Genomic DNA, 17348 nt, shown 5'->3' on the forward strand with positions numbered 1-17348 from the left:
CCTCATACTCTCCGTTAAGCTGCATAACTGCTTAAATCTCAGGAGCACATGGAAGCCCTATGATACCTCAAATGATACAAAGCTGTAATCCCAAAAACCCTATGATAGGTGAATCCTATCCTTGCATGAGCACCTTAAAAATTCAGATTGTTCCACACTGTGGGCTGAAGCCCCCATGGACTGAGGGCCTGAGTGGAGAGGCCCTTTTGGCAGTACCTCTAAATAGAAGCACCATAGCAAAATTCATTACCCTCCATAAGTGGGATGTTTTTTATTGGTTATGTCAGCTTTTATTGCAAGAGAGGGTTATTGCAGTACTTCATGTTGGTTGCTTGTTTGCTTAGGAAAATCTTTGGTGTGCTTTATTATGTGTTTCTTGCCTGGTTTTCTTTTATGATTGCTCTTATTTTCAAAAACTTTATTTGAAGCCTGATAAGGGTTCATTAGCAGCGGAAGGAAATTTTTTCCATTGTTTATGCTGATCTTTATTTTATTATGAGATGGTGTGGATCTTGCAGGTTCCCTTGGTTATAAATATGTTATTCAAACCATATATGCCTCGTGGTTCATTTATATTTACTTTCCTGTTGAATTGTTAACTAGATGTGTGTTGCAGCGCGACCTGCAACCTAAATTTCGCAACGTTTGGATAAGGGTTCTGTAATAAATTGCCGCCTCCTATCCACTTTGATGATCCTTCAGAACTGTGAGGTATGCGTCGGGGGGTCATCATCATCTGACGCGACCAATCATATTGAAGCTCAAGTGCTCGCTAAATTGATGAGCCCAGAGCGTTATGGTCGAGTGAGGGGTTACGGCGTTTGAGTTACTCCCACTCAGTTGTCTTCAGTGGGCACATATACAAGAAATGCCAGAGAATCTAGTAACACTGCGGAAGTTCGTCATCTTCAAGCAACTATTGAAGAGCTGAAGCAAAACCAAGCAAATTTGCAGTCTCAGCTTACGAATATTTCATCCATCTTACAACGATTTCTCCCTTCTCAGGTAAATAACTATATATATTTTAATACTTTACATATTATCAATTATGATATATGAGTTAATGTATCACATTATTCCTAACTTCTAAGATTTCTCTTTTTTTTTTGTAAATTCCTGATACTTCAGATGCTTGTAGAGATGATGATGGAGCTGAATCCCGTCCCTGATGCATTCTAGATTATCTTTTATGAGTTTAATATGTATATGTTTCTTATTTTTCAGAGTACATTGTAATTTGAAACTTATTAAGCAAATTTTTAATCAGATATGACAATATTCATATTTCGAATGATCTAGGTGTTTTTGTCAATGTATCAATGTAATACAGGTTCATATTGTTATAATGTATGTTTTGTAATGTGTGTTTTATAATATGGATTGGTGTTTTATTTTTTTAAAAAAAAAATATTTTCCGACGCTTTTAAGCGTCGGTAAAAGACGTCGTGGCACCGCACCGGCATGCTTATGCCGACGCTTCAAACACTTATGTTACTGTCGACAAATAAGGATATGCCGACGCTTTAAAACGTCGGAAATTTGCGACGCTATAAAGCGTCGGGGAAAACCAGGAGGAAACCCGTGACGAAATTGTTCGTCGGGTTATCGCCGACGCTACATAAGCATCGGTAAAGCCCGATTTTTGCCGACGCTTTCCTCCTACGTCCGCAAAAACTTTTGCCACTCTGGTATCTCCGACGCTTTGGCGATGCTTGGCGTTGCATCGGCAGTACTTTAGCCGACGCTAAAGAGCGTCGCTAAAGGTCCAAAAAAGCGTCGGGATAGGTCCTTTTTCATGTAGTGATTGGTTCCTTGATCTATTATAAGTATCAAAATATCTAAATCTTGATTCATGATTAAGTGAAGCATGTTGTCTAAAATATAACTAGGTTTGACCACGAATCTAGTTAAATCAAATTCAATGAAAAAAACTCCAAAATGAAAATCCGGACCACTAAATATGATCGAGAATGTCTAAACTGCCAGAAAACTGATAACCATGTTTTAGAAGTCCCCTGCCTTAAATGTCAACCAACAACTGAAGGAGCCAATGAAGTTAGTGCTAAATATACTATAGGTTGTATAAATTAGGAATCAAAATGTTGGTATTTTGTTAATGTTTCCAAATCTTGACAAAAACTGAAACCATAATGAAACAAAAAGAAAGAAGACTCTTCTTTTAGGAGTCCATGTAGTCATTCAGAAAAAAAATACTTCTTCTTGTCCCAGAAGTACTTGGAAGAGGGAGGGAGCCTGGCTTTGTAACTTGACCTGCGCAATGGATAAGTTGAAACGCATTTTCGTCGGGCTTAGCTTAGGATGCCGCTTGATTTAGTCCAGTTTAGCTCGATTCCGCTTTTGAGCCTGCTTTTTAGGCCTGAGCCCGCTACTTATCGAGCTTCGGGATTTCGGGCCGAGCCTCAAACTTCCTCCCTTTGGCCCTCTACAATGCCCTTCATCTCTTCCCCCCATCCACCAAGCCCATCCCACCAAGCTCGCTCCATCAAAGATGCTATCGTTTATCCACACCCTGAGCGATAAGTGAAGAAGATGGTACTCATGTTAGATCTATTTGAATGAGTAGCCATTTTTATCAAAAAAAAAAAAAAAAATAAGTGAAGAAGATGAGGAAGGAATTGCAGCCTGCCGGGTGAGGCTTTAGAGAAAGAGTAGGAGAGTAGGTGTGGGGAAGAGAAGGAGAGAGGTTTAAGGGGATAGTGGGAGAGGGATTGGGATTTGGGAAAGATTGGAATGGATATGGGACGAGTGGGCAGGGCGGAGAAAAGAACCCAAAAAAAAAAAAAGAAGAAGATGAAAAAAAGAATATTTTAAACTATATAATTTATTATATTATAGGATTTTTTTTTATACATATCCTTCTAAATATTGAAATTTGCGTGAATACTCTTCTAAAATTGATATTTTTGTATGTATATCCTTATTAAATACTTGTTTCGTATGTATACTTTTTTTTTTTAAAATCTATGCCATCTAACGCCATTAAAAAGTTAACGGTTTAAAATTGAAATGACAAAAATATTCAAGCATTAAAACAGGTTGAAATAGAAAAAAATAAACTTAGATTTTTTTTGCATGTAAACCCTCCTAAATATATGAAATATAATGAATACCCTTGCAAAACATTATTTACATATATATCCTTATAATTTTTTTTACAAATCTACCTATTAAGAATATTTCAGTTATTTTTAATTTTAAACCTTTAATTTTTTTACGATGTTTGATGGTGTTGGCATAAGAAAAAAAAAGAATATACACGCAAAATAAATATTTTATAAGGGTATACATGCAAATATTAATTTTAGGAGCGTATTCATTAAAATTTCAATATTTAGAAGAATATATACGCAAAAAGCCTAATATAATATAATATAATATTATATTATATTATATTATATTATATATTATAGAAATACTAGACTTGTGTCTGGGTCGACATAAACCCAAGCGCGGCTCATTTAAAAGGCAGGCTCAGTTTTTCAGGCCCGGCTCTACCCACCAGGCTTGAAAACCAAGTCCAAGCCTATTTTAGACTTGCCGGGCCAGGCGGGCCGCTCGACATTTGATCAAGTTTGTCTACAAAACAGAAAATTGGGGTTCTCTCTAGAAAAGTTTTTGGGTGATGCTGGGGAGTCGTAGTACTCAAGGTGGAAAATCTCAATGCGGTGATGGATTTCGCCGAAACACGTAAATTTCGTGAAATTCTTGAGGATTTTTGAGGTGATTGTGTTTGACTAGAGAGGGGTATTCTCTTGTATCTTCTCTAATATTTGTGATCTCAAGTTCCGGCAAAGCTTGGGGGATATTAAGAACCCGCCTAAGCAACAAAAAAAAGCTTGGGGGATATTGTAATTGTTCTCGTGATATAGTGCATCCATTGGGGGATGGTTTTTTCCTCTGCACTGGAGGCACGTTAAAATTGGCGTGCCTTGCGTGTGTGCGCTCTCTTGGCATTTGATTTTTTTTTTCCTCTGTGCTTTTTTGCTTTCATAATTGCTTGGTAGCTTGGTGGGTTGTTGCATTGGGTATCATTGTAATATCCGGGCCCAATTTAAGCCCAATACTTTTTTGGGCCCGTACTTGAGCATTGGGCCAGGACACCTAATGGGCCCAACTGGGGCTCATTGTTGGCAGCCATTAGATGGCTGCTATCTCATAGCCTGAGGATGGATGTGACTAGGGTAGGGCCAGCTGGGAAGCTGTGGAAGACCCAGCTGTTAAGCCTTTCATGAGGAGGAAGCTGGGCGTGACACCTCGCACCCCCCCCCCCTAAACCACTTAAAAACCTACTAGTTCTCCCTTCAAAAATCTCAAGAACCTGTGAACCGGCAGAGGAGGTGTTGGAATGGAGGCACCGGAGCACGGGATACTGCAATCTCCTTCGGAATCAAGGTAAATCCCTCCCGGCTACCTCCCTTCAATTGTTCAGCGTATGAATTAAAAGAAAAGAAGATGAAGGGGGAGGGGGTTAACCATGCGCATCCAGGGACGTCGCCGACGGCGTGAACGTTGCCGGCCTCGGCTCGGCCGCAGGCACAGGCCGCGGACCGGCTGCGAGCACGGCCACGGACACGGCCGCAGGAGTCAGCCGCGGGCGCCGCCGGCCATGGCGTGACCCCAAGCTCGGCCTCTCCCAAGCCGCCTCCTCTTCTTCCTTGAGATGGGAAGGGGAGGAGATTAGAGTGGGATAGGGGGGTCTCGGTGAAGAGAAGAAGGGAGGAGAAAGAAGAAAAAGGAGAGAGGGAAGAGGGGACTCCCGTGTGCGGCCGCGAGCGTCGTCAGCGCCGTTGGTCCCCGCCGCGGGCTGTTCCTCCCTCGAGGTCTCTCTTCTCCACGGGAAGGAGAGAGGGTCGGCGACCACGGGCCGCGGCTGCTGCAGGCGCCACGAGAGCCGCCGACCGACCTCAATCCGGCCCTCCGAGCCCCGGCATGGGGTCGCCCCCCCCCCCCCCCCCTATGGTCACGAAAGAAGAGAGGGGAAACAGAGAAGAAAAGAAAACGGGAAGAAAAGAAAGAAGGAAAGAAGGAAAGAAAGAAGAAAAGAGGGAGAGGGGGGGACTCATCAGCTCGGCGTCGTGTGCGGTGGCCGCCGGCTTCGGTTGCAAGCACCGTCGACACGAGCGTCGACCGCAGGCGCGGCCGAGAGCGCCGTAGGCTCGGCCGGGGACGCCGCGGGGCCTGGCCGCGGATGCCGCCGGTCGTGGCCCGGCCCCCTCCGCTCGCCGTCCTGCCTTCGTCGGAGAAGAGAGGAGGAGAAAGGGTGAAGAGAGGAGGGAGTGAAGAGTCGGGAAGGTTATGGAAAAGAGAAGAAAAGGAAAAGAAAAGAGGGAGAAAGAAAAAGAAAAAGAAAGAAAAAAAAAGGGAAAAGGAAAAGAAAAGAAGAAAAAAAAAAGAGAGAGAAGAGCCCCTTAACGGGTCCGGCCTAACGGGACGGATCGGGGTTCGGGTCCGAAACCCGTTAAGCCCAATAACAAGAAATTGGTTTAGCCAATTGAATCTGAACCCGAGCCCAATCAGATTGGGCTAAGTCTGGACGAGCCCAAACTGCAAATTGGGTCAAATCTGAACCGAATTAAGCTCAAATTAAATTGGGTCCGAATCCAATTAAGCTGAGTTGGTCTCAGCAGACCTAATTGATTGTAAATCAGGCCCAATTCAAGCCCAATTCAACTGACAGAAGGTCGAATTGACCTTGGGCTAATCCTGACTCAGACCCAAATGAGCCACATTGACCAAATCAGAGGATCCAATTGGCTAGAAAAGGTTGGACCCAATTATAAACGAGGCCCAATCCTTTAATTAAAAACCCAATCAACCCATGTGGACCCAATTTGGTTTTAAATCGAACCCTAAAGGCTTCAAATTGGACTTGGGCTAAATCCTTGGATAGGACCCAAGCAAGTAAGTTCATAGTATGATGAACTAAGAGATTTTATAATAAATAAATGGGGAATAATGTAAACCCTATGATGTTGTTTTAGGTGATTAAGGATTTGTCACCTGGACTTGAGCAATTTGGAAAGCGAATTGATGTAAGTAATCTGTCTTAATCTTATCGTAGATCTTGTATTACGTTTTATAAGATGAACCAGTGTTTTTCATACAATTTGAATTGTATGCATGATTTGTGAAGAAAGTAAGTACTCTATCTTAATCTTATCGTAGATCTTGTATTACGTTTTATAAGATGAATCAGTGTTTTTCATACAATTTGAATTGTATACATGATTTGTGAAGAAAGTAAGTAACATGTTCTAATCCTGTTATGGATCATGTCATGTTATTAATGTTTCCTAAGCATTTATTTTAAGTATATATGTTTCATGCATGATATGTTACAATGCATAAGTAACTTGCATGATCTCAGAAGCTATGACTATGTATGCAACATGATGATGCTGATATTTTAATCATGCATGTAAGTTTATAAAGTCTTAGCTAGCCAAGAGGCACTATAATGGGCTCAAAGATGCTACTGATCGAATGCAACTGAGCTGGCCTTGCAGAGAATAACTTTGCTGGCCTTGCTAGTGGCCGAGAATGACTAGCTGGCCCCGCCAATGGCCGAATGGACTTCGCAGTAGCATCCGAGAGAATGGACCACGGCATGCCGGGGGCACGGTTTCATATGCATACTTTATGAAAATGATATTTGAAGCATGATCATGAGGCTCGTTTCAGAGCCTGGGTATATGAGGCGGGTGCTTCCAAATCCTGCAGATGCGTTTTTGGGGAGAAGCAAAATCGGTGAGGGGTGAAGGACGCTTGCGTGAAGCCCCGGAACCGGCCAACATCTGGCAGGGGTGCTCCGTGTTTCCCCCTCATGTGGGCCCGATAGTCACGTGCCCTGCGCAGGCGGACCATGACATTTATGAACGTGCCTGGCCAAAGCATACATTGTTTTACAACGGATTTTTGAATATATCCTTATGAAATGTTGTATTTTGCTAAAACCGCTATCTCCTTTAAATGATGCTAATTGCATGAATTCTTATGTTTTATGAAAATTCTGTTTGACTGAAAATACTGCTTTGTTTTCCAAGCATACATATTTTGCCATGATAAATTGTGAGATAATACGCATGTCAGCTTCTCAAACCCTGCATAAACATGGTTACCATTATGTTCGATCCGGTAAGATTATGTATGATTACTTACTAAGCCGTGTAGCTCATATCCGTTCATTTACTTTTTCTTTCAGATCCTCATCACTGATAGCTGCCAGAGACACGTTAATTTGATATCAGGGCTTCTTTCTTTTGGGGTAAAGCAAGTATACTTTTGTGTACATAAACTACATAGAAGCTCTGTATTTGGGTACTGACCAGCATGTTGTATTAAGAATGCTTTCATATAAAAAGATTTGGTTGGTTTGAAAATCCTGTTACCCAGGTATGAGGTTGCGTGCTATTGTGGGCGGTAGTCGGCAATAGCACGGCCGTGTCACGGATCCGGGTCCGGGGCGTGACATCTAGTGGTATCAGAGCTCTAGGTTTAACAAGACTATAACCGTAAAAAAAAAAAAAAAAAAAAAAAATTGGGGTAATGGGTAGTTAAGAGTATCATAATATGTTAAGATTGTCATAATACCTTAGTCGAAGAAAGCAATTTATTTCAGTTTCACCCTAAACTCTTGACTGCTAGGTAGCTATAAGAAATAGGGAATACTCAGACATTTACCCTGATGAATTACCGGAATTACCCCCGGTTGAGAAATCGAATTCACCATCGATCTTAGGAGAGGGACCCATCATCAAGGCCCCCTACCGGGCGATTCTTGTTAAGCTATGAGAACTGAAATTTTTGGAGGAAAACTTTGTCTACCTAAAAATGTTCTTTTCAAGGGTGTTGCCCGATTTGGGCGATACGGCAAAATGAGTCCTCACTACATCGGTCCACCTGAGGTATGTTTAATTTCGAGGATGAAATTTATTTTAAAGGGGGTAGGATGTAATATCCGGGCCCAATTTAAGCCCAATACCTTTTTGGGCCCGTACTTGAGCATTGGGCCAGGACACCTAATGGGCCCAACTGGGGCCCATTGTTGGCAGCCATTTGATGGCTGCTATCTCATAGCCTGAGGATGGATGTGACTAGGGTAGGGCCAGTTGGGAAGCTGTGGAAGACCCAGCTGTTAAGCCTTTCATGAGGAGGAAGCTGGGCGTGACACCTCGCACCCCCCCCCCCTAAACCACTTAAAAACCTACTAGTTCTCCCTTCAAAAATCTCAAGAACCTGTGAACCGGCAGAGGAGGTGTTGGAATGGAGGCACCGGAGCACGGGATACTGCAATCTCCTTCGGAATCAAGGTAAATCCCTCCCGGCTACCTCCCTTCAATTGTTCAGCGTATGAATTAAAAGAAAAGATGATGAAGGGGAGGGGGTTAACCATGCGCAGCCAGGGACGTCGCCGACGGCGTGAACGTTGCCGGCCTCGGCTCGGCCGCAGGCACAGGCCGCGGACCGGCTGCGAGCATGGCCACGGACACGGCCGCAGGAGTCAGCCGCGGGCGCCGCCGGCCGTGGCGTGACCCCAAGCTCGGCCTCTCCCAAGCCGCCTCCTCTTCTTCCTTGAGATGGGAAGGGGAGGAGATTAGAGTGGGATAGGGGGGTCTCGGTGAAGAGAAGAAGGGAGGAGAAAGAAGAAAAAGGAGAGAGGGAAGAGGGGACTCCCGTGTGCGGCCGCGAGCGTCGTCAGCGCCGTTGGTCCCCGCCGCGGGCTGTTCCTCCCTCGAGGTCTCTCTTCTCCACGGGAAGGAGAGAGGGTCGGCGACCATGGGCCGCGGCTGCTGCAGGCGCCACGGGAGCCGCCGACCGACCTCAATCCGGCCCTCCGAGCCCCGGCATGGGGTCTCCCCCCCCTCTATGGTCACGAAAGAAGAGAGGGGAAACAGAGAAGAAAAGAAAACGGGAAGAAAAGAAAGAAGGAAAGAAGGAAAGAAAGAAGGAAAGAGGGAGGGGGGGACTCATCAGCTCGGCGTCGTGTGCGGTGGCCGCCGGCTTCGGCTGCGAGCACCGTCGACACGAGCGTCGACCGCAGGCGCGGCCGAGAGCGCCGTAGGCTCGGCCGGGGATGCCGCGGGGCCTGGCCGCGGATGCCGCCGGTCGGGGCCCGGCCCCCTCCGCTCGCCGTCCTGCCTTCGTCGGAGAAGAGAGGAGGAGAAAGGGTGAAGAGAGGAGGGAGTGAAGAGCCGGGAAGGTTCTGGAAAAGAGAAGAAAAAGAAAAGAAAAGAGGGAGAAAGAAAAAGAAAAAGAAAGAAAAAAAAAAGGGAAAAGGAAAAGAAAAGAAGAAAAAAAAAAAAGAGAGAAGAGCCCCTTAATGGGTCCGGCCTAACGGGACGGATCGGGGTTCGGGTCCGAAACCCGTTAAGCCCAATAATAAGAAATTGGTTTAGCCAATTGAACCTGAACCCGAGCCCAATCAGATTGGGCTAAGCCTGGACAAGCCCAAACTACAAATTGGGTCAAATCTGAACCGAATTAAGCTCAAATTAAATTGGGTCCGAATCCAATTAAGCTGAGTTGGTCTCAGCAGACCTAATTGATTGTAAATCAGGCCCAATTCAAGCCCAATTCAACTGACAGAAGGTCGAATTGACCTTGGGCTAATCCTGACTCAGGCCCAAATGAGCCACATTGACCAAATCAGAGGATCCAATTGGCTAGAAAAGGTTGGACCCAATTATAAACGAGACCCAATCCTTTAATTAAAAACCCAATCAACCCATGTGGACCCAATTTGGTTTTAAATCGAACCCTAAAGGCTTCAAATTGGACTTGGGCTAAATCCTTGGATAGGACCCAAGCAAGTAAGTTCATAGTATGATGAACTAAGAGATTTTATAATAAATAAATGGGAAATAATGTAAACCCTATGATGTTGTTTTAGGTGATTAAGAATTTGTCACCTGGACTTGAGCAATTTGGAAAGCGAATTGATGTAAGTAATATGTCTTAATCTTATCGTAGATCTTGTATTACGTTTTATAAGATGAACCAGTGTTTTTTATACAATTTGAATTGTATGCATGATTTGTGAAGAAAGTAAGTACTCTATCTTAATCTTATCGTAGATCTTGTATTACGTTTTATAAGATGAACCAGTGTTTTTTATACAATTTGAATTGTATACATGATTTGTGAAGAAAGTAAGTAACATGTTCTAATCTTGTTATGGATCATCACATGTTATTAATGTTTCCTAAGCATTTATTTTAAGTATATATGTTTCATGCATGATATGTTACAATGCATAAGTAACTTGCATGATCTCAGAAGCTATGGCTATGTATGCAACATGATGATGCTGATATTTTAATCATGCATGTAAGTTTATAAAGTCTTAGCTAGCCAAGAGGCACTATAATGGGCTCAAAGATGCTACTGATCGAATGCAACTGAGCTGGCCTTGCAGAGAATAACTTTGCTGGCCTTGCTAGTGGCCGAGAATGACTAGCTGGCCCCGCCAATGGCCGAATGGACTTCGCAGTAGCATCCGAGAGAATGGACCACGGCATGCCGGGGGCACGGTTTCATATGCATACTTTATGAAAATGATATTTGAAGCATGATCATGAGGCTCGTTTCAGAGCCTGGGTATATGAGGCGGGTGCTTCCAAATCCTGCAGATGCGTTTTTGGGGAGAAGCAAAATCGGTGAGGGGTGAAGGACGCTTGCGTGAAGCCCCGGAACCGGCCAACATCTGGCAGGGGAGCCCCGTGTTTCCCCCTCATGTGGGCCCGATAGTCACGTGCCCTGCGCAGGCGGACCGTGACATTTATGAACGTGCCTGGCCAAAGCATACATTGTTTTACAACGGATTTTTGAATATATCCTTATGAAATGTTGTATTTTGCTAAAACCGCTATCTCCTTTAAATGATGCTAATCGCATGAATTCTTACGTTTTATGAAAATTCTGTTTGACTGAAAATACTGCTTTGTTTTCCAAGCATACATATTTTGCCATGATAAATTGTGAGATAATACACATGTCAGCTTCTCAAACCCTGCATAAACATGGTTACCATTATGTTCGATCTAGAAAGATTATGTATGATTACTTACTGAGCCGTGTAGCTCATATCCGTTCATTTACTTTTTCTTTCAGATCCTCATCACTGATAGCTGCCAGAGACACGTTAATTTGATATCAGGGCTTCTTTCTTTTGGGGTAAAGCAAGTATACTTTTGTGTACATAAACTACATAGAAGCTCTGTATTTGGGTACTGACCAGCATGTTGTATTAAGAATGCTTTCATATGAAAAGATTTGGTTGGTTTGACTACCCTGTTACCCAGGTATGAGGCTGCGTGCTATTGTGGGCGGTAGTCGGCAATAGCACGGCCGTGTCACGGATCCGGGTCCGGGGCGTGACAATCATAGTGTTGTGGTTTGACTGTTGTACGTTTGTTTAATTAGTCCCTGGAATCTGTTTGCTTAATTTTGCTCATACGAGACTATGTAGTGGCGCCCAACATATGGGATCTGGACTGGAAGGCAGATGCATTGACTAATGTGGAAGATTGATGCAGTACATTGACTAGAGTGAATGCAGATCCAACAAGATCTATCCGATTTGAGGCTGGAAACAGAGATGAATTACTGATAATAGCCTGTTTTATTGCATTCTAGCCTGTCTCTACCCACTTGAAAGAAGATGAGCAGCAATTCCAAAATCTTCGGTAATGACTTTACTCATGGAGCCAGCCGTACATAGGAAGCATGAGAATCTGATAGATTCCATCAGAGCAACATCCATGAACAAATCTTGCTCTCTCTCTCTCTCTGAGACGCGCATACATTCATTCTTGTCAAAGAGGAAAGCTTTAATGTTATTAAGGCCTATGATCGAATGTCTTGGCAATATCTGGAAACCATTCTTAATCACTATTGGATTTCACGCGAAGTTTGTAAGATGGATAATGTGCTGCATAAACAATCTTTCATTCTCTGTTCTGATCAATGGCAGTCCTTCACAGTGGTTTTCGTCATCTGTGGGCTGAAACACGGTTGTCTATATCCCCTTTCTTATTCACATTATGCTTAGTTCAAATTCTCTTTGGGTTAAATTGGAACAATCTAAATATAATTTCAATGGTCCGAAAACTTCAGTTAAGAAAGGGGCGTCATCATTGTCGAGAGCCATGTGCCAGAGCGAATGGATGACTCATGCTGTTTGTTGGCAGGTGGGTAATGGATGCAGTATTAGTTTTCTTAGAAATCTCTTTGCCTACAAGTCGATGCTAGGATATATTGGTTTGGTACAACGTTAAAACTTTGAAGTTGAGAACAAAAGATATTATCAATCAGATTCAGCAAAAATTGGAAGTTGATTAAGGACTTGAGCTTAGTTGGGTATGAAAGTGAATAGTAGCCCCAAAATTTAAAATGTGCTGGTGGAAAGTTTGGTGGGGTCGATTGCTATTGTAAAACCCAGCAAACTGGGCCTAGTCCACTTGACCGGATCAATCACTTTGGCTAAACAAAAAAAGAAAAATGGCATATTTTGCGCATGTGCCTAGAGAGAAGAGGACTTCCAATGGAAGTCTTCTTCCACCTCGAGTTGGTCGGATGGAATCTGACTCTGGGTCAGATCCGGTCACGACTGAGCTCTATTTAGAGCTTCCGTCATGCCTCTTCCACTTCACCGGAGAACCCAACCATCACTAGATTCCTCTTCGATTCTTCCATAGTCGTCGATCATGTCAACATCATTGTCGTGGCCAACTATTATCAGAAACCACATAAGGACCCGGCCTCCCTTGAGCTACTCTTTCTCTCCTTCTTCCAAGATCGTTGAGAGACCCGATTAGGCTGGTGATCGCCAGATTTTTGCTAGAAAGGGTGATGCTCTGTTTTTCCTATTTTAGTGGATCGATTGCTTTTCTTCTTCATTCCAACTTGTTTTGCCATCGGCGCATGTCGCAGGGGTCCCCTTCCGGCTCCCCGCAGTGGCTTATAGACTTGGCTAGAGTTTCGATGCCAGAACGCCTCGTTTTTGTGATTTAAGGGGGTTGGAACTCATGTTTTGATCCGATGTTGCTGGTCGTCGCTACCTGTTGCCGTCGGCTACCATCAATCGCCACCCATAGTGGGTGACCGTGAGTCTCTTTACTCGAGGCACCACCAAAGGCACCCTCTCCCTCTCCCTTCTTATCTTGGCTAGAGAAAGACCTTGTTCTCTCTTCCTCTCTCCTTTCTTTCTCTTCCCAATCTTTCACTCTCTTGTTTCTCTCTTTGCAAAGTTTCCCCCTGGTGACTCATGCTAGACATGTTAATTGATCTAGCTTGACCTACGTCATTGACAACCAAACCCAGACGCCTAATTGAACCAGATTGAGATTCTTTCTCTTTTCCATTCTTTCTCTTTCTTGTTTCTCTCTCTATTTAGACTTTCTTTTTTTAATCTCTCTAAGGTAGTTGGATCCAGTAGAAACTCTTCACAGTGATTTTGAATTGACCCTAGTGGATCTTGATCTAGGGTCGTTAGGCGGCATGTCAGCCCCCACCCTGGCCTCTGCCAAACACTATTAGATTTGATCATTCCGATCTTTGTTAAACCATCTGTACCCTAATTCAAGTATAATTCGATGAATTTCACTATGATCGGACCGACCGGGCATCAAGCGTTCCTACTTGGTCTGCCCTGCGAGAGTATTAGAATTTAAGTTTTATATATTACGATGAAATTCTAAAAAAATATAATTTTTGGATATTAGGCTCTGAGAAGGATTTTCGCGATTAATAGGATCTATTAGTTGAATTGCGTTCGTAAGGTAAGTAATGTAAACTTTTTCTAGATTTATCGACAAATTATAAATATTTTTTTGAATCAAGTTATTTTTGATTTATGAATTTAATGCATGGTGTTATATGCCTTTTTATAGAATATTGTATGATTTTTAATTGTATGTATTGGTTTTGATATGGATTATGTTTGATCAATTTTGATATTGCATCTTTCGATTTGGGATATTGAACATATTTTGAAAAAAAGAGTTTTGAGTCGAAATAAACTTGAACTCATGATCGTGCTTTGTTGAGGACCCTACCAATTGGAGCTAATACGTCAACAGACCAGTGGTCCTGAAGGACTTTGCTACAAGTTGATGTGCAGCTCATCGCTAGAAGATTAATTGATGTTTTGACCCAACCTAGAAAAGATATGGCCATAGTTCTTGGCTGTTGAGTTGAATTTAATGATTTGAAAGAAATTAATTTATAAATTATATTTGAATTTTAAGAAAAATTAAATTTATCATAAGCAATGTTTTACTTTTTTTCTAAATTTATTAACGATCATTAAATTATTATATTTAAGACTTTTGAGTGGTATTATTCATGATGCATTAATTTTTTACATAGTATATTATTACGGTAAATATTATTTTGAAATATCATGATGATATATGATCGTATTATGGATATGATTGATTAATTTTGACACCGCATGATTTTAGAACTGGAATATAAAATTTGGAACTAATTGAATTTCGACCTGACTATGTTGAGAATTCCTCCAATGGAGACTAATATGTTGGCACATGATTTATCCTAAAGGTTATGTTCAAGATGATTAAAGACATACCACCAGCAGACTAGTGGTCGTAAATGACTTTGTTACAAGATAATGCACATCTCACCACGAGATGATTAGTCGGTGTTATGATCCTACTGTAGGATGATGTGGTCATAGCTTAAGATCGATAAAATGAAATGAATATTTGAAAGAATCTGAATTTGCGAACAAAATCTAATATTTTAAGAAATATTTGATTCGTATAACAGTATTGCATATATACTTATTTTATGCATATTATGATCTATTTGATGGCCTGATTTATCTAACTAATGTATTTCATTGTTTACTGGGCTATCTAACTTATAATACGATTATTTACTATTTTTATAGATCCGAAGAATTAGCTCGACAAAAAGATTTATCATGAAAGAGCGACCAGAGACAAGATTATGACATTTTTATTTAGACTAAATTTTGTTTTGGAGTTGATGCAAGATTTTGGTATATTATTGATTTTGTAAAACTTTTAGTTTTATCATTTAATTAGAGTTTGAACATTATTATTATTTTCGCTTCCTGATTATAATATCATGATGAGATGTCTTGCATGCTCATGGGGAGAGTTTTCTATGAGTGTGTGGCAGTTGCTGTGACCCCTAGCTCGCGATCTCGGATCGGAGGCGTGACAGCTATGTAAGGAACTTCTTCACTCAAGAAGATTGTTACAGTAGCAAAGTATCATTTATGACTTGTGCCACTCTGCTATACAAGATATCAACCATTGTCTCTTTGAGTGTTCCCATGCTTAAGATACATGGAAGGAACTGCGAAGTAGCTATCCTTGTATCCCTGGGTTCACTTCCATTGAATCGATAATAGATATATGCTGAGATCGCATGTTAAGTGAATTTGCCAAGACTCTCCTTTGTTACACTGGTTGGGCAATTTGGAATGCTCAAGATGAACATTTATTTCAGAGCAAACAAATCAATTCTACTAGGATGTATCAACAATCCCATCATCTAGTTGAGGAGTTTTTTTATCATTAGCTCGAACTCAGCTGATGCCATTGACATGTAGTTCTGAGATGCCAGCGGCTCAGTGAGCTCGTCTGTTGTTCACCCAATATTGGTTTCATGGGCACCCCCATTGTCTGGCTTGGTTAAAGTTAATTATGATGCTTCTTGGCATAAAGAATCTACTGGATTGGGCTACATCATCAGGGATCATGAAGGCAATGTAATTCATGCTAGATCTAGGAGAGTCCAAATAGTGTCAGCTCCTTGGCTGAACTCTAAGCTGCCTGGAGAGGGCTTATGACAGTGGTTCGACAATTCAGATTTAGTGCAGTTTGGTTGAAAGGTGATTCATCGGTTGTTATCAAATGGATTTGAGATCTCCACAAAAAATAGTTCAGTTGTATCTGACTTTCGGTTGCTATCAAATGGATTTAGGAGCCATCGTCACCACCCCCGATCTCTACTGCCACCTTTCACTAGTAAAGACCTACCACCACCAATTATTGTCCATCACCATCATTATCAATCTTTGCCAATGCTGACCATTATACAAATCTCCATCACCACCCACTACCACCATTATCGATCTCCCCCACTATCCACCATCACCATCAATCTCAATCACCACCCACTACCACTATTATCGATCTCCAGCAATACCAAAATTGTCAATCGCCACCACCATCGACAATATCTAACACTATCACTACTACCAATAATTTCCATCACCATCCACAATCACTCTCCCTAATAATGATGATCTCCATGATTGCACATGACTTGCACATGACCATGATGGTGGTGGACTATCCATGCTATCCATTACGACTGTCGTTGACCTCCACCACTGACTATCGCTTAAGATCTCCATCACTAGCCATCATCATTATCATCAATCTCCACTATTTCTCATCATCACTAAAGACCTCCACCATCATCCACTACCATTAACAAGTATGAATCTGTCAAACCGAAGAATAGAAATAACCAATCTCTACCAAAGAATAAGAAAGAATCATCCAAAATCACAGGCAAGAAAAAAAATGTAAAACTCACCGATCAAAAAAAAAAAAAGAGGAAGTATTTTAAGTGAGAAATATAAAGACTCGCCAAAACCTACCAATCTTTTAGCCAGAAATTAACTATGGATTACAACAATGCCACATATGTTAGGGTTCATTATAGACGAAGAGTGCAAGTGAAAGGTTAGGGTTTCTTAGTGTACCAGCATAACGAGAGGTATTTTGGGAACAAAAAATTGGCTACTTTACCTAATTGATGAAAAACCAATTTACCCATCTCTAAGGTGGTAAGTACTTCCACCCATTTCATGACCTACAAGGAACCAACTTAGAAACCTCACTTTTTTGAGCGGAGCATGAGAACATGAGTACAATGAGAAACCAATTTACCTGTCTCTTAGGTAGGTAAGTGTTTCCACCTATTTCATGGCCTAAATAAAACTAACTTAGCAACCTCATTTTTTGATTGGTGTATGAGAACATGAGTAAGGTCCTATTTGGAAGAGCTGTTCGCAGTAGAAATTTCTGAAGTAGAGCTTTTATAAAAAGTTGTTTGCTGTTTGGTTACTACATTTCTAAATTGTTGCGACACTTTAACATGTATTTGGTAAACAAACTGAGAAAGTACTTTTGGTATGAAAAAATGACCATAAAAGATATTGCATAGTATTATACAATAGAGCATAATAAAATATAATATATGTTAATACATAAATATATGATATAGTATAATATTACTGCAATATAATATAATATTATTAT

Source organism: Phoenix dactylifera, unplaced genomic scaffold, assembly GCF_009389715.1.
Source record: "Phoenix dactylifera cultivar Barhee BC4 unplaced genomic scaffold, palm_55x_up_171113_PBpolish2nd_filt_p 002191F, whole genome shotgun sequence".
NCBI classification, from domain to species: Eukaryota; Viridiplantae; Streptophyta; class Magnoliopsida; order Arecales; family Arecaceae; genus Phoenix; species Phoenix dactylifera.